Consider the following 15,367-nt stretch of genomic DNA (forward strand, 5'->3'; position numbering starts at 1 on the left):
AAGGATCAGGGCCGGCATGCTTGACTGGCTCAGTCGGTGGAGCATGAAACTCTTGATCTCAGGGTTGTGAGTTCAAACCCCATGCTGGGTGTGGAACCTACTTAAAAGTAATTAATTAATTAATTAAAAAAAGAGTCAGGGCCATTGTCCTCTGTCCCTCTTCCTTGCTCCCTTCAGAATCTCATTGCCCATATGGGGCCTTCAGAACCTCTTTGGCCTTACCCTGATTTACCACAACTTCACTGTTTGTTACTCATGCCCAGCTGCTTCTCCAGGTGAGCATATTGTCCATGGATGTGCCCCTGCCTTACTATCTTTGCCTTTCCTAAGCAAGGGATATTGGTCTGATTGGTTCATTACACATTTATCAAGAGCTTACCCTTTGTCCAGCGTTGTGTTAGGAACTGAGGACATTAGAAGAATAAGACATTGTGTCCCTGCACTTTCAGAGTTAATAATCTAGGGGACTACAGGCAAATAAATGGATCATTTCAATGTAATGTGGTATGTGATGATAAAGGTAGCACAGTGTTCTATGAGAGGTATAAGTAGGGTTGCCATATCCAGCATAGGACAGTCAAGGAAGGCTTCCTGGAGGAAGTGACTTGTGACTTGAAGGACAAGAGTAAAGTAACAAATGAAGAGGGGCATGGTACTAAGGGTAGGTTTCCTAGGCAGAGGAAAGATTATGGATGAAGGCATGGAGGTATGAATTACAAGGACTTTGGTATTGCCAAATGTGAACTTTGAGGCCAAAAAAGGTCAGAGATGCATCTCTGTATTCAGTCTATGTATTCACACATAGACTCAACTCAGGCTGGATAACTTCCTAAAGGATGGGAAGAACAATTTATCTTTGCGAAGACCCAAAGGAAGCAAGGAGGAAAACATTTAAAAAGATCACAATACAGAAGGCTGAAGTGGCATGGGTGAGATTCTTTATTGCCTTGGGATTTTCCTGGTTTTAATTGCTTTCTCTCTCTCTCTCTCTCTCTCTCTCTCTCTCTCTCTCTCTCTCTCTCTCTCTCTGTGTGTGTGTGTGTGTGCATCTGTCTCTCTCTCTGTCTCTCTCTATATATAGTTGAAGAAGGTATAGTTTTTGGTGATGATTTGTTCTACTAGATTCTAAGCTAAGCAACACTGAGAATCATTGCCTTATAGCCAAATGCTGGACACAGGTGTCCTGATAAAAAGCAATGAGGATTGAGGTTAATATGTCACTTACAGAGTGTAACTATTTATTCAGCAAATATCCTTTTTCATGGGCAGCCATAATCTTTGGGTCTGGGCATGTGTTGATAAGCAAAACAAGAGGTGATTCTTATCCCCTTCCTCAGAGTTTCTTATCCAGTTAGGAAGAAAAGAAATTGAAAAAGTAATGATAATTGTGTTATACACAATGGGGTTTTCTAACTAGTAGATGAGTAAGAGTACGCTTAGCAATCTTATTTCCAAATATAAGTGGGGTCTGAGCACTCATACACACAGAAGATGTCTGCAAGGAGTGTTATCCTTATCACTGGAGTAAAAGCTAATAACTCCGTGGTCATGCTCATTAGTTTTGGGATTTCCTAGTAAAATTTGGCATTAAAAGACTATCACTGAGCAAAATCAATCTTAGAAATGATCATGTTATGGGTTAAAGCAAATTGCTAATGTGAAAACCAAGCATAAGTCTTTTTACCAAAAGCCCAGGAATATTTTAACCAAGGGCTCCATCTGTCAGTAGGGGAACTGTGGTGTGGTGTGTAGGTGGTTAGGTAATGTCGCCAGAAGCTCACTGACTGCAGGTTGTGACAAATGGCTGACCCCTAGGGCCACCAACCCTGGCTGCCTGGTGCTCTGCTTGGCCCCTGCCGAGTGGCTCCTATTCTCTCACTTCTGACCAGACCACTCCTCTAGCCCGAGGCAGGTATTTTCATTATGATCCATAATAACATCGAATGGACTTTGTAATTGAATGAGCATCATACACTGGAGACTTTTGATGGGCTCAGCTCATCAGGATTTGAAGAGGGCTGTGTTGAGGGAGAGTGGGTGGTGGGGGGCTGGGTCTGAAATGGCAGCCAAGGGACACTTGCTGGCTTGTGCACTCTGCTTCTGCAGCCATTTGCTAAAGCAAATCAGAAACAAAGGGTCTTATCAGTTTACGATGGCATAATTATAAATAAGAATTTGTGTTTGTAGTAGTAATGATGAGTGAAAACAGGAAAAAATATCCTAGTTGGAAATATCAGCTTTCTGTGTACACAATTTATAACAATAAACTGCCTTTGGATCTCAGGATTCTTCCTCATGATATGTCATGGACACCAAGATTTATCAGGAATGTAGTCAGTCTCTGCCTGGGCAGGGAGTACATGGTGTGAAGAGGAAAGAGTGAACATACACGTCCTTGGCCTCTTCCCCTAAGTTAATTATTGCTCACATTTTCTGCTGGTCAAATACTTACCTTATTCACCGATGGCTGATGAGACAATTTCTAGTGAGGTGGTTACAGGTAATATTGTGAACAATGAATATGGTTTAATGAGTTGTATAGTTGAGGGAGAGGGGAGAGAGAGAGAGAGTGGTTGAGTGTATGTGTACATATTGGGTGAGGTGAAGGAATTAGTCATTGTTTGGATGAATGTAGTTATATTCTCTAATGGACAGAGGGCTATGGCCTGAATCATCCCAAATGGAGGAAGAAAGTTTATTGAAAAAATTTTTTTTGTAGTTCCATCAATACGTAATGTCAGGACAAATAGCCTTATATTCAGTATAGTAGGACACTGTGTATTTGACAACATAAGACATATATCAGTGGTGTAAGTGTCTAAGTCATTAAAAAAATACAAGGTAACTGTTTAGTGTTGCCTGTTCAAGAAAAGGAGGAAGAAACTTTAAAAATTATATCTGATATGTGATGTGGGTTGTAACGTGCATTTCAAATGTGCATATCTGGATTACCAGGAATTAACAACATTGTACTTGATTCATTCAGTGCTCTCTATACACATTTGTTAAATTACTTGAGTGCCAGCAGAAAATTCATTTTCTGCCTACAGTCTAGCATAGGGACCAAAATGCGTGTGCAACAATGAGGAAACAATTACATGGGAGATGGTATGAGTCAGGGTACGGAGATAGTTGGAGCAGGGATGAGGAACTTCCATGAAGAAGTGGAGGGTTGCTGGGGGAGTAATGCTTGCAGGAAATACCAGGTGTGGACTTGAGAATGATTGGCGGAAGGCTTTGAAGTTAGAAAGATCTTCAGGAAATGAGGCTCTTGGTTAATATAGAGTTTGAGGCACGGAGGAGCTGAACTCCATCAACAAGATGGGGACCAAGTTGGGCAGGTAGTAGCTTGTCCTTTCAACACTGATCCAGAGCCGCGATGGTGTGATCTGAACTGAAGTATGACTACAAAGTGAGACATCTTTCAGATGAAGGATTGGAAAAACATGACGAAGAAGATGTGAGGAGGATGGGAAAAATGTGAGTCAAAAATAACCCCCAGTTATAAATCAAGGGATCACAACTAGAATGGTTCAAAGACGTCCACAGAATAATAAAGCCCTGCATTTATGACTTGTGTTAGAAATTGCTAAGGGGGTTTCTCTGCAATTAATGAGAGGTTCAGATTATCATAAGAGAATGGAAGAAGCATGACTTGTGACATATGTTTTTAAGCCTGATTCTCCTTTCTACTTTGGATCTGTAATGGATGCCAGAAGAACTCTCCTTTTACTTAAAGGATTAGTGCTTATACTGGTACTTTTTTTTTTTAATCACTGAAAATTTTTTTCTCAAGAGACACTGAATTGTAGAAACAAACTTCTGAGATTTCTCAGAGAGGTGTTCGGAAATGACAAGTGAACAAGTTCAATATTTAACCAAATGGTATGTATTTAGTATTCATATGGGTGGTTGTCCTTTGGGAGTCCCTGGTTGTGCTTCCCAGCCTGTGGAACTACTGAGATTAATGCTAGCTATTCAAAAACAAACTGTGCAAAGGATCTACAAGAACCTGTTTAGGATCAATCCTTAAGGTATGGGTCAGTCTTGGTCTCCAGCTTGTATCACAAGAGATTTGAGCTTTCTCTTCTGGTTTATATGATTGCCATATTGTTAATTTATTGTTGAGTATCTGGGAATTAATTCCATCATGCATGAATTCCATTAATTTTGTAACACTCTATAAAACACATCATGCTTTCATTGTCATTTGTCTGGGGTTGCAGACAGAATGCACGGCATGGCCATACAAATGGTTACAACACTCACTGCGTGCGTTTCAGTCTGGGTATTCCAGAACAGACAGAGAGCAGGTGGTGATTTTCTTATACAAAATTTAATAGTCAACTTTTGTACCTATTCTTACTGAAATGTCCACAATCATGGAACCCTTCTGATTCTCATTGCAATGTAAATTCATATATTGTAATATTTGTTTTCAAAATTTTATATGCTGGCTCACCATATGAACATGTTCTCATTGCCTCCACAGGCCTTTGAGCAATTTGCAGTCTTTTGTTAGCAAATAAAGGCCCTCCGAGCCTCCTATTTTGAGCCCCAAGTTTACCAGCTGCTATCCACTACTGGGCCTCATTAGAGGCCTGCCGTTCTGCTGAGAACCACACCACATGCTCTACCCTCTCTTGTCTACATATTAGCCTGTTGCTGCTCCTTAAATTACCTGGTACAAAAGCTTGCTCTGTTTCTCTGCAGAGAGCTACCACTCCTATCCAGTTTGAAGAGGGTCTATGTCATGATCTCTCAAACTAATTAAGGTTTGTGAGCAGGCCACAGGTTGCTATAGAGGAACTTTCCTGAAGGCTGATATCTATGAGGATTTTTGAGGGGGGGGGGGTTGGGCAAAAGATTACTGCAGCTGTAGCTTATATTCAGAAGCCTGTTTTAAAAACAAAACAAAAATGATTCTTGTTTTAATCTAGGTGACATAATTCATTTTATATTTCGAAAGTTATTTCCTAAGGGAGCTAGAACATAATATTAATTAAAAACACTTGAAATGAGAGATTTAAATTATTTTCAGGGGATGGGGCTAGTAAATACACTGGAAAAGTATTTCCACGAAGATTTATTGGAAATCATAGGTTGTCTCCAGTATTTATGTTAATTGGACAGTATTTATATTTAAATTTTTTTTTCTAATGTTTATTTTTGAGAGAGAGGTGGGGAGGGCTAGGAGAGAGGGAGACAGAGAAACTGAAGCAGGCTCCAGGCTGTGAACAGTCAGCAAAGAGCCCTACTTGGGGCTCAAACTCACGAGCCATGAGATCACGACCTGAGCCGAAGTCAGATGCTTAATCAACTGATCCACCCAGATGCCCCAATAGTATTTATATTTTTAAATGAAAACGTTACATCTTTCTAACTTTTAAGAGGATTTGTTTGCAATTTAGTGGTTTTAGAAATGGATTCGATAGTGTCAGTTTCCTTATGCTAAACAACCAGAGTAAGATTTCAAGAAATTTTAGGATTTCTGGGAAAATAATTTTGAAATTTTGGCTCCAAATTCAGAAAGAATAGTAAAATTACAAGTGTCCCGCATTTCCAACAAAATGAATTGACGAGCTCTTTGGTCTCCAATGCAGAAAACAAGATGACGAAGGGGTTGTCATTTGGAAAGTGTTGCAGTAAGATGCACACGTTGTGCTGCCACTGTGGCCCTAAGACCTGCTACCTTCAGGAGTCGACCTGTGGTAAATGTGACGATCCTGCCAAATGAAAGAAAAAGTATAGCTGAAGTGCCGAGGCTAAATAATGAAATACCCCTGGGACCGGTCCAACGAGGCATCCAAGAATTTTGTACCTCAAATTCAGGCATGGATTCTGTGAAGGAACAACACCTAAACCCAAGAAGGCAGTGGTTGCACCATCTAGTTCATCTTAAGGATTTCGATGATTAGTCACACAATACATGTTCTGGTTTAAAAAAAAAAAAAAAAGAATTGATGAAAATCTGTGTCAGTGTAAAGATAGATTACTGAGTGATTCTTCATTTAAAAAAAAGTACATTTTACCAAAAGGACGACTTTAAGTGGTAAACCCCTCTCATACATTCAAAAATAATTCAATTGAATAGAAATTCTGCTTGCACATTGATTGTTTTCAGTGGGAAGGTCTGAATTAGGTGAGGAGACGTGGCTTATCAACCTCCTATACCTGTTGATTTGTCTTTCACAGAATGTCTTTTTTTTTAAATTTATTTTTTAATGTTAATTTATTTATTTTGAGAGAGAGAGAACTCAAACAGAGGAGAGACAGAGAGAGGGGGAGAGAGACAGAATCCCAAGCAGGCTCTGTGCTGCCAGTGCAGAGCCCAATGTGGGGCTTCAACTCTCAAACTGTGAAATCATGACCTGAGCCGAGATCAAGTGTTGGACATCTAACTGACTGAATCACCCAGGCTCCCCTCACAGAATTTCCTATCACTGCTTCTTCATTCTTTACTTCTTTCTCTTGTTTCTTCCCTTTGTCCTTTGTCTTTCCATATTTCTTGAGAGTCATATTTACTTGCTATAAATACCTCATATTTCCTCACCTGCTAATTTGTTAGGGTAATTTTATTCTTGACCTTTTTCATCAACCTCTTCTCTCAGACTTCACCTCATGCCACCATTTCTTCTCTGTAACACCTTCCTGGTCAACCAGACAAATCTTTCTGGCCACTCTCTTAGCCACTATACTGGAATGAGAATACCCCGGCTACCCTACTGAGAGCATTGCAGGTAATCGATTGAATGAAATATGTGTACTTAAGTTGTGGGTATATATAGGAAGTAAATTTGTCTATGAAAACTTAATGAGGACACTAGCACTAAGCATTATGTTGTGACATGGGGGAGATTTCTGGTTACTGAATCTATAGCTGACTTATGAAGTGTTCCTGAATCTAGTTAATTTGCATGAGTAAATGAGCAGGAGATTTTATCTGCCTACTGTTTTTAAGGCCTCAGAGAGATAATAAATGCTTTCGGATGACAAGGAAAGTAAAACATATTTAGGTTAATCAAATCATGGAAGCATTTTTTATGGAAGCAAACACTTTTTAACAGTAACTGTTGGACAGGCACAGGGATCATGGCAGCTTCAACAGTGACACCACTGTACACAGTATTTTAACAAGTGTTTGTGGATCAGAAATCAACTCAAAGGGGCATGTTTACAAGCTCTGTTGTGTCTTATGGCATGGATGAGAAGAGAGGGCCAGCCTCTCCCTGGAAGATGGCCATAATTACTAACTAAACAAACGTTTATTAAGTACTTAGCATGTGCCAGGCATTGTATCAGGTGCTGGGAGGACAAGAGCAAAAAGACAGACATGGTCCCTGTCCTCATGAAGCTCGTGGACTGGTGGGGGATAGAGACAAATAAACAGAAAACTGCTCAGTGTGTTAATTGGAGCTATGATGGCAGAGAGCAGAGTGTGCTGAGAGGGCAGATTGGTCCTGCAGGTAGTAGAAATCAGCCATGCGTGGGCTAGACTAGAGAAACAAGCCTGCGGTTTCTGGCCTTCACTCTCCTCCTGGGGATTTTGGGCCTGGAAACATCAACCTTCATCTGCAATTCTCCTAGAAACAACCATTGTGGTAGTATCTCAGGGGGCCACTGAGGGACTTTTGCTTTTTACCAAGCCCTAGGGTGATTTGATCTGTTCAGGGTGTGTGTGTGTGTGTGTGTGTGTGTGTGTGTGTACGTGTGTGTACACAACATGGATTTTGCTATACCATTTGAAAGTAAGTTGTAGATACTATTAGACTTTAATATGTATCTCCTAAGAATAAGGTTTATTTTCTACATAAATCATAATCTCATTATCTCTAAAAAATATTAACAGTAACTTAATAAAATTACACAGTATACAGTTCATATTAAAATTACCCAGTTATGCCAAGAATGACTTTTTTGGGGGGCTATTTTTCCCTCGAACAAGGATCCAAATAAAGTTTATGCATTATAATTAATTGTTATATCTTTCCAGTCTCTTTCTATCCCAGATGTAACCATTATCTTATTTTTTTAACCCATCAACTCTATATTTTTATACTTCTGCTATATATGTTATATATTTAAAGTAAAATATATTACTTTGTGTTTCAAATTTTACTTAAGAGGGGGGTGTCTGAGTGGCTCAGTCGGCTGAGTGTCTGGCTCTTGATTTCAGCTCAGGTCATGATCCCAGGGTTCTGGGATTTAGCCCCACATCAGGCTCCGTGCTAAGCATGGAGCCTGCTTAAGATTCTCTCTCTGTCTCTCTCTCTCTGTCTCTCTCTCTCTGTCTCTCTCTCTCTGTCTCTGTCTCTCCCTCTCCCTTACCTCTCTCTCTTCCTCTGCCCCTCTCCCCTGCTCATGCTTTCCCTCTCTCTAAAATTAATTTTTTTTTACCTAAGAGGTATTGTACTGTATATATTTTTCAACAATTTTCTTTTTTTTTTTCAACGTTTTTTATTTATTTTTGGGACAGAGAGAGACAGAGCATGAATGGGGGAGGGGCAGAGAGAGAGGAGACACAGAATCGGAAACAGGCTCCAGGCTCCGAGCCATCAGCCCAGAGCCTGATGCGGGGCTCGAACTCAGGACCGCGAGATCGTGACCTGGCTGAAGTCGGACGCTTAACCGACTGCGCCACCCAGGCGCCCCTCAACAATTTTCTTTTAATTCAGCATGTATCCATGTTCATACATGCAGATCTAATTCATTTATTTTTAACTGCTCTAAAGCACTGCAATTTATCCATTTTTCAAAATTGAAAAACATTTAGGTAGTTTCCATTTTTTTCATTAGCTATATTGCCTTTTATTTTAGCATTAAGTAGAGTGTTAATAAATTAGAAAGATGTTTTTGCAGATTGTTAACTTGTAAGTAAATCTTTCCTTTTGTTCAAGTCCTTCTGAGACTTCTGCTGTGAACTTGGTTCCAGTTTTAGAACCCATTTTATGGGCAGCCCCAGTGTCACATGGCAGCACTTTTCTTTGCCTCCCAGGAACAACCATGATCACCTTGCTGCTGATATTGTAGACCAGGGGTTCTCAAATCTGCCAGCATACTAGAATTATCTCGGGAGATTAAAAATAGACTGATGCCTAGGTCTCACCCCCAGAGATTCTGATTTATTTGATCTGGAGTGTGTCCTGTGCAGCCATAGTTCAGAACTGTGGTTGATTATTGTGAGAATCACACAGGGTCCTTTTTTTAAAAATTTTTTTTTAATGCTTTATTTATTTTTGTGAGAAAGAGACAGCACGAGCAGGGGAGGGGCAGAGAGAGAGGGAGACACAGAATCCAAAGACAGACTCCAGACTCTGAGCTGGCAGCACCGAGCCCAATGCGGGGCTCAAACTCACGAACTGAGAGATCATGACCTGAGGCAAAGTCGGATGTGTAACCGACTGAGCCACCCAGGCGCCCCTCACATGGGGTCTTACTGCAAAAAATTGGACAGCTGGCTGTTATTTTGAGCTCCTTTGCATTATATTATTATCCTGATGGTGTTGACACTTAGAACCGAATGAAAGTTGCAAAAGATAAATGGCTGTATTTCCCCCAACCATTTCTTGTGATGAGAATTGTTAAGATCTACTCTCTTAGAAACTTTCAAAATACACATTACTTTAATACTAAGGAAAAGTTTGTCTTTCTGAGATGTTGACATCTCCTGTGATTGGAGAATGAAAGCGATGTCATGGCTGTGATTCCTTTTTGTCTTGGCTCTCAGGAATTTTTCTGGAAGGGAAAACATTTGTCTAGCCATATAACATGAGAGACACTTTACCTACAGTATGTTATTTAATCATCTAAATAACTTTTGGATAGCATTTCCCCATTTTACATATAAGAATATTGAGGTTCAGGGAGGTTAAGTAATTTGCTCAAATCTAGAAAGAGAGCATGTAGAAGAGTCTGGATTGGAAACCAAGCTTGCTTGACTAGTAAATGTGTAGCCTCTTTCTATGCTCCTGCTGACCCAGGAGGAAAGTTTGTAACAGTTTCTCACAGTGTCCTTTTCTCAAGCTGACACGTGCCCCACTCAGATCCCAGATTCCTGATTTCCAAGACTCTGGGCTCACAATCTGGACAGCACAAGGAGAAAAGCTGGGGAAGCTGGGGACAAGGACACCTGCTGCCACACTTCTGTTGGGGGTCCTCAGGCTCATCACCCCTAGAGATGCTGCAGAACCATTTTTCTGCTTCCTCCACCCATGCCACTGGGCTATGGCTCCCTCCAGTACTACAGTCTTCAGATCTTTTCCCTTCTGCCATGGCTCTATCCTTCTTCCAGTGCATATTGCATATTTCCATCCACATATAGGTTTTTCCAAGATATTACCTGGTGGGATTGTTTTGGACTAGGAGTTTGGGAGGACTTGGTGAATACAGAGTGATTGGGGGTTGTTGGCTGAAGGAATGCCAGTGGTCTTATGAAAGGGGAATATGTAACTTAGGTAATTTATTATGTAGTCAGATGAATTACGGACCAAGGACCCTTTTGTGTCAGTAAGTGATAATAGAGAGAAATCTAGAGATTAGTATATCTGAAAGCAGGGTGGTACAAGCTCTCACAAGTCTTGACATAAATGTATAAACTTGTGCAGAGCTGTTTTGGAAAAAAAATCTTTCTATATTTTAGCTGATGTGAGAAGGTAAAGCACAATGCAGGCGGGCCTGACAGACTTTGGTGGTTTGTTTAGAGCTGATGATGATGCCAGCTTAGCCAATATATTTGATTAGGTAAGACTTCGGAGGAAAGTAAGCTCTCATAAAGAACAAGGAAGGTGGGAGGCATGGAGTGTGTATGTCCCTGGAAATGTAACCTCATTTAAGGTGGCAAAACAATGCCCAATTAAGCCACCACAATTTTGTATCTCTTTGGCAAACTGATGGGGGAGGGAAAGAGAGGAAAGAGTGCTGTGATTTGTTCAGGTGCCTAGAATATTTGGAACAGGACAAACCAAACCACCTGTGAACAGAATGCCCTGCTTGTTCTGGCCAAACCCTTGAAAAAGATGTTGGCAGGGAATCCAGGTAGAGAGAACATGTGTGGGGGCCATTTGGGGGATTGTGGGGTGCCGGAGGGTAAGCTCTGTTGTTGTTCATGGCTGGAAGTTTCCTGTGTTTCTCCCTGCTAATGCAGATGGTACACAGAGGGGTTCATGTTGTCTATTTGCAGCCTTGTATGCAGGCAAAGACATGTTTTCTCAGCACACATCCCTTCTCTGCATGGGATAAGGTGCCTCAAGCAAAGTCAGAAAGACATTGGTTATCCAAGCTTTGACAGGTTCATTGGGTTTGGACAGGAAACTGTATACCCTAATTTGTGAGGCTTTTCTTTGTAATCTTTCTCCATAGGAAAATCCTTATTTTCGGGGCACCTGGGTGGCTCAGTTGGTTAAGTGTTTGACTTCGGCTCAGGTCATGATCTTATGGTTTGTGAGTTTGAACCCCATATTGCGTTCTGTGCTGACAGTGCAGATCCTGCCTGGGATTCTCTCTCTCCCTCTCTCTCTGACTTTCCCCTGCTTGCATGCATACTCTCTCAAAATAAATAAACTTAAAAAAAAAAAGAAAATCTTTATTTTTTTCTAAGAAGAATATCTTTTAGGCTTGGTTTGACTTCTTGGAGGGCTAGAACCTGTTAGGAGCCAATTGAAGTGAGGCATCCCACTAACCTTGACCTAATTCCTGGCTTTTCTTCAGGTCTAAGGAGGAATCTTGACTTGTCAGACAAATTCCCAGAATGTTAGCTCATCATATAGGATTGCTAAGTATAGCAGCTCTTATGAGCTGAATTGTGTCCCCTTCAAATTCATATGTTGAAGTTTTAACTCCTAGTATTTCAGAAGGTGACAGTATTTGGAGATAAGGCCTTCAAGGAGGTGATTAAGTTAAAATTAGGGCATTAGGGCGAGCCGTAATCCAATCTGGCTGGTGTCTTTATAAGAAGAGGAAATTTGGATACACAGACACCAGGGATATACCATACGCAGAGGTAAGACCATGTGAAGACACAGCAAGAAGTCAGCCATCTGCAAACCAGGGAGAGAGGCCTAAGGGGAAACCAAACTGGCAAACCCCTTGATCTTGATCTCGCCTCTAGAATTTTAATGAAAGAAATTTCTCTTGTTTAAGCCATCCAGTCTATGGTACTTTGTTATGGCAGACCTGACAAACGAATACAATAGCTTATGTTGATTTTTACCCACCTTTGAAAAGGAGTCATATCCTTATAGGCTGCTGGCCAAATTCCATTTAGTACCTTGTCTTACCCAGTCTTGTCTTGCTACTATTACCTTAGTGAACTAGAGCAGCTAAATTGTTTAGTGTACTAATATATTGAATTAGGAAAGAATTTAAAAAATGTTTCATTGTAGAAAATGCCATATACAAAAATAGAATATTTGTATTAAAATGTTTTTAATGTTTATTTATGTTTGAGAGAGAGAGAGAGAGAGAGACAGAGAGAGACAGAGAGATGAGGGGACAGAGAGAGACACACAGAATCCAAAACAGGCTCCAGGCTCTGAACTGTCAGCACAAAGCTCCACGCAGGGCTTGAACTCACGAACTGGAAGATCATGACCTGAGCTGAAGTCAGATGCTTAACTGACTAAGCCATCCAGGCGCCCAGGTAGATAGAATATTGTAATTAATTCCCATATACTTACTGCCCAGACCCAATAACTTGCAAATCACAGCTAACTTGCTTTATCCACCCCAACATTCTTTCTTCTCAAATCTACCCTAAAGCAAATCCCAAACATGGTACCTCTTCTGGAGATACCTCAGTATGTATCTGCAGAAGACAAGCACTTAAAACAAACAAACAAACAAACAAACAAACAAACAAACCCAGATACCATTATCAACACCTAAAATTTTTTTGACGTTTATTCATTTTTGAGAAGAAGAGAGAGGGGGGCGCGGAGAGAGAGGGAAGGGGAGACAGAGATGGAGACACAGAGCTTGGAGCAGGCTCCATGCTGTCAGCACTCAGCACAGAGCTCAACATGGGGATCCTACTCATGAACTGTGAGATTATGACCGAGCTGAAGTTGGATGCTTAACTGACTGAGCCACCCAGGTGCCCCAACATCTAACATTTTAAAACAACAATTCCTTAATATTACAAACATCTCATTAGTATTTAAAATGCATTTCAAATGTCTTATAAATGTAACAATTTTTTTAAAAAAGTTTGTTTCTTTGAATCATGATACAAATAAGACCCATGCATTGCAATTAGTGGCTATGTCTCTTAAGCCATTTTTAATCTACATGTTTCCTTCCTGTAACGTATTGGGTAAAGTATCTGAGATGTTTGTCCTGCACAGTTTTTCATGGTCTATATTTTGCTGATTCTGTCTCTAAGGTGTAATAGGATGTACTTTTCCCTCTGTATTTCTTGTAAATTTTGTAGTTAGAGCTAGTGCCCTGATTGGATTCCATTTCAATTTTTTTTTTCCCTTTGACAACTTCATAGAGGTGGGCTTCTATTAGGGTGCACACGATGTTTGGTCATCTTCCTTTTTATAATGTTAATAACTGTGGATGATCATTAATCCATTACGGAGTGCAAAGTGGTGACACTTTGTGAATTATGAATTAATTCTGGAATGTTTTTTTGAAACTTTTGTGAATTAACTGGAATGTTTATAAAAAGAAGAACTTCCCCTTGTCTACTGTTTGGTACTCGGTGGTAAGGGAGTCAGTATAAGAGAGGCAGGATAAATGTTTGATTCTTTTCCAATCAGTTTTAACAATAATAAAGTGATATCCCAGTGTCCTCTACAGGTGACTGATTGAAAGTATCATTAGGGATTTGTGATTCTAAACACATTCGATACATTTTAATCCATTACAATTATTATTCTTATTGATGTTCAGATTGTCCCATCTTTAGCCCGTGAATCATTTTAGGTTGGGTCCTGAGTTCTCTTGACATGACCCTATTAGTCGTTAATAGTTTTTGTTCTATCTGGTAGGACAAGAGATTCCAGGCTTGTCTTATTTCCTGCCTTGGACCTGGAAGGAGTCCTGGATTCTTTGGGCTACTGTGTTGGTCATCACTTTTAGCACTCTAAGAGTGTTCAATATTTCATCTCCAAGACATCAGGAACAGTAGCTTGTGTTTGAACCCAGACATTATGAGGGTCATGCAGTCCACATTCTGAAGTTCTAAAAGCCCTGCTCCTGGGGTAGCGCATGGTGATGGATGCTCTCTCTCTTTTGTCTGTTGTTCCAGACAAAATCCCATTGAAAGAGTGACTCTAGTTACCTGGGTGGTCATCAACACAATCAATTTGTACTTATGTTTAGTTTTTTTTCATTTCTTTTAGATAATTATTTGGTGATTTTGTATGCTGCCTAATCTAGTACAATATATATGTGACCATGTGGGAATAACTTCATCATCACATTTTATTTGTTTAATAGAGAAAGAGAGAGTGAGTGGGGGAGAGGGGCAAAGGGAGAGAGAGACTATTAAGCAGGCTGCATGCTCATGACCTTGGGATCATGACATGAGCCGAAATCAAAAGTTGGACACTCACCCGACGGAACCACCCAGATGCCCCTTATCATCACAGTTTAAATAGTTGGGTCTAATTATTTTTCAACCATGCTTCCATAGACATTTGAGATATGGTTGTTAAGATAAATGTTTCCAATTCCAGAAGTTTACTCTGTAATGGGGAAACAGATATTGATGACAATCACAATGCAAACTGGAAACTTTCCTGTATAAAGGTACATAAAACTGTCAGATCACTAAGAAATGAACATCCAACACTGCCTAGGTCTGGGTCAAGGGAGGTTTGCTAAGGGAGTAACAGGTGTGCTGTATCTTAAGGGATGATTAAGAGCTTTCCAGAAGGAAAATCAGGGAAAGGACATTACCAGCATGTGTGATAGATGCTGTTGTTGCCTGCTCAATAACCATTCCCCTTCCTCTGTTCCCCCATGAAAAAGGCTGGGAACATCAGGTAAGTACCTTCCCATATTTCCTTGCCGCTAAGAGTGACTACATGATCCAGTTCTGCCTGACGAGATGTAAGATCAAGTCTGCTGAGTTAGGGTGGGTGGTGCTTCTGGAAAAGAGATGGAGAAATGTCCAAGGTGGGGGTTCTTTCCTTTCCCTTATGCTTTGGAATATGCTATGTGAGTTCACAATCTGGACCTGAGGCAGCCATTCTGTGGCCATGAGGCTACAAGCCTGAGGACTGAAATACCTGCTGAGGATGTGGCACTGAGGAAGGAGTAAGCCACTTACAGCTTTTTGTGTGTGTGTGAAAAGTGAAATGAGTTTATTGTTAATCCACTGTTGGTCAGGGATTCAGTTACTAACACACAGAAGCAGCTT

The 15,367-nt window shown here is 40.5% G+C and overlaps 1 pseudogene; it reads left to right on the top strand.

The window, feature by feature from the left end:
* The first annotated feature begins 5,611 nt into the window (after nucleotides 1–5,611).
* On the top strand, nucleotides 5,612–5,902 carry LOC131513483 (large ribosomal subunit protein eL37-like; annotated as a pseudogene).
* The last annotated feature ends 9,465 nt before the right edge of the window (nucleotides 5,903–15,367 follow it).

The sequence above is a fragment of the Neofelis nebulosa genome, chromosome 6 (assembly GCF_028018385.1).
Source record: "Neofelis nebulosa isolate mNeoNeb1 chromosome 6, mNeoNeb1.pri, whole genome shotgun sequence".
Classification (NCBI taxonomy): Eukaryota; Metazoa; Chordata; class Mammalia; order Carnivora; family Felidae; genus Neofelis; species Neofelis nebulosa.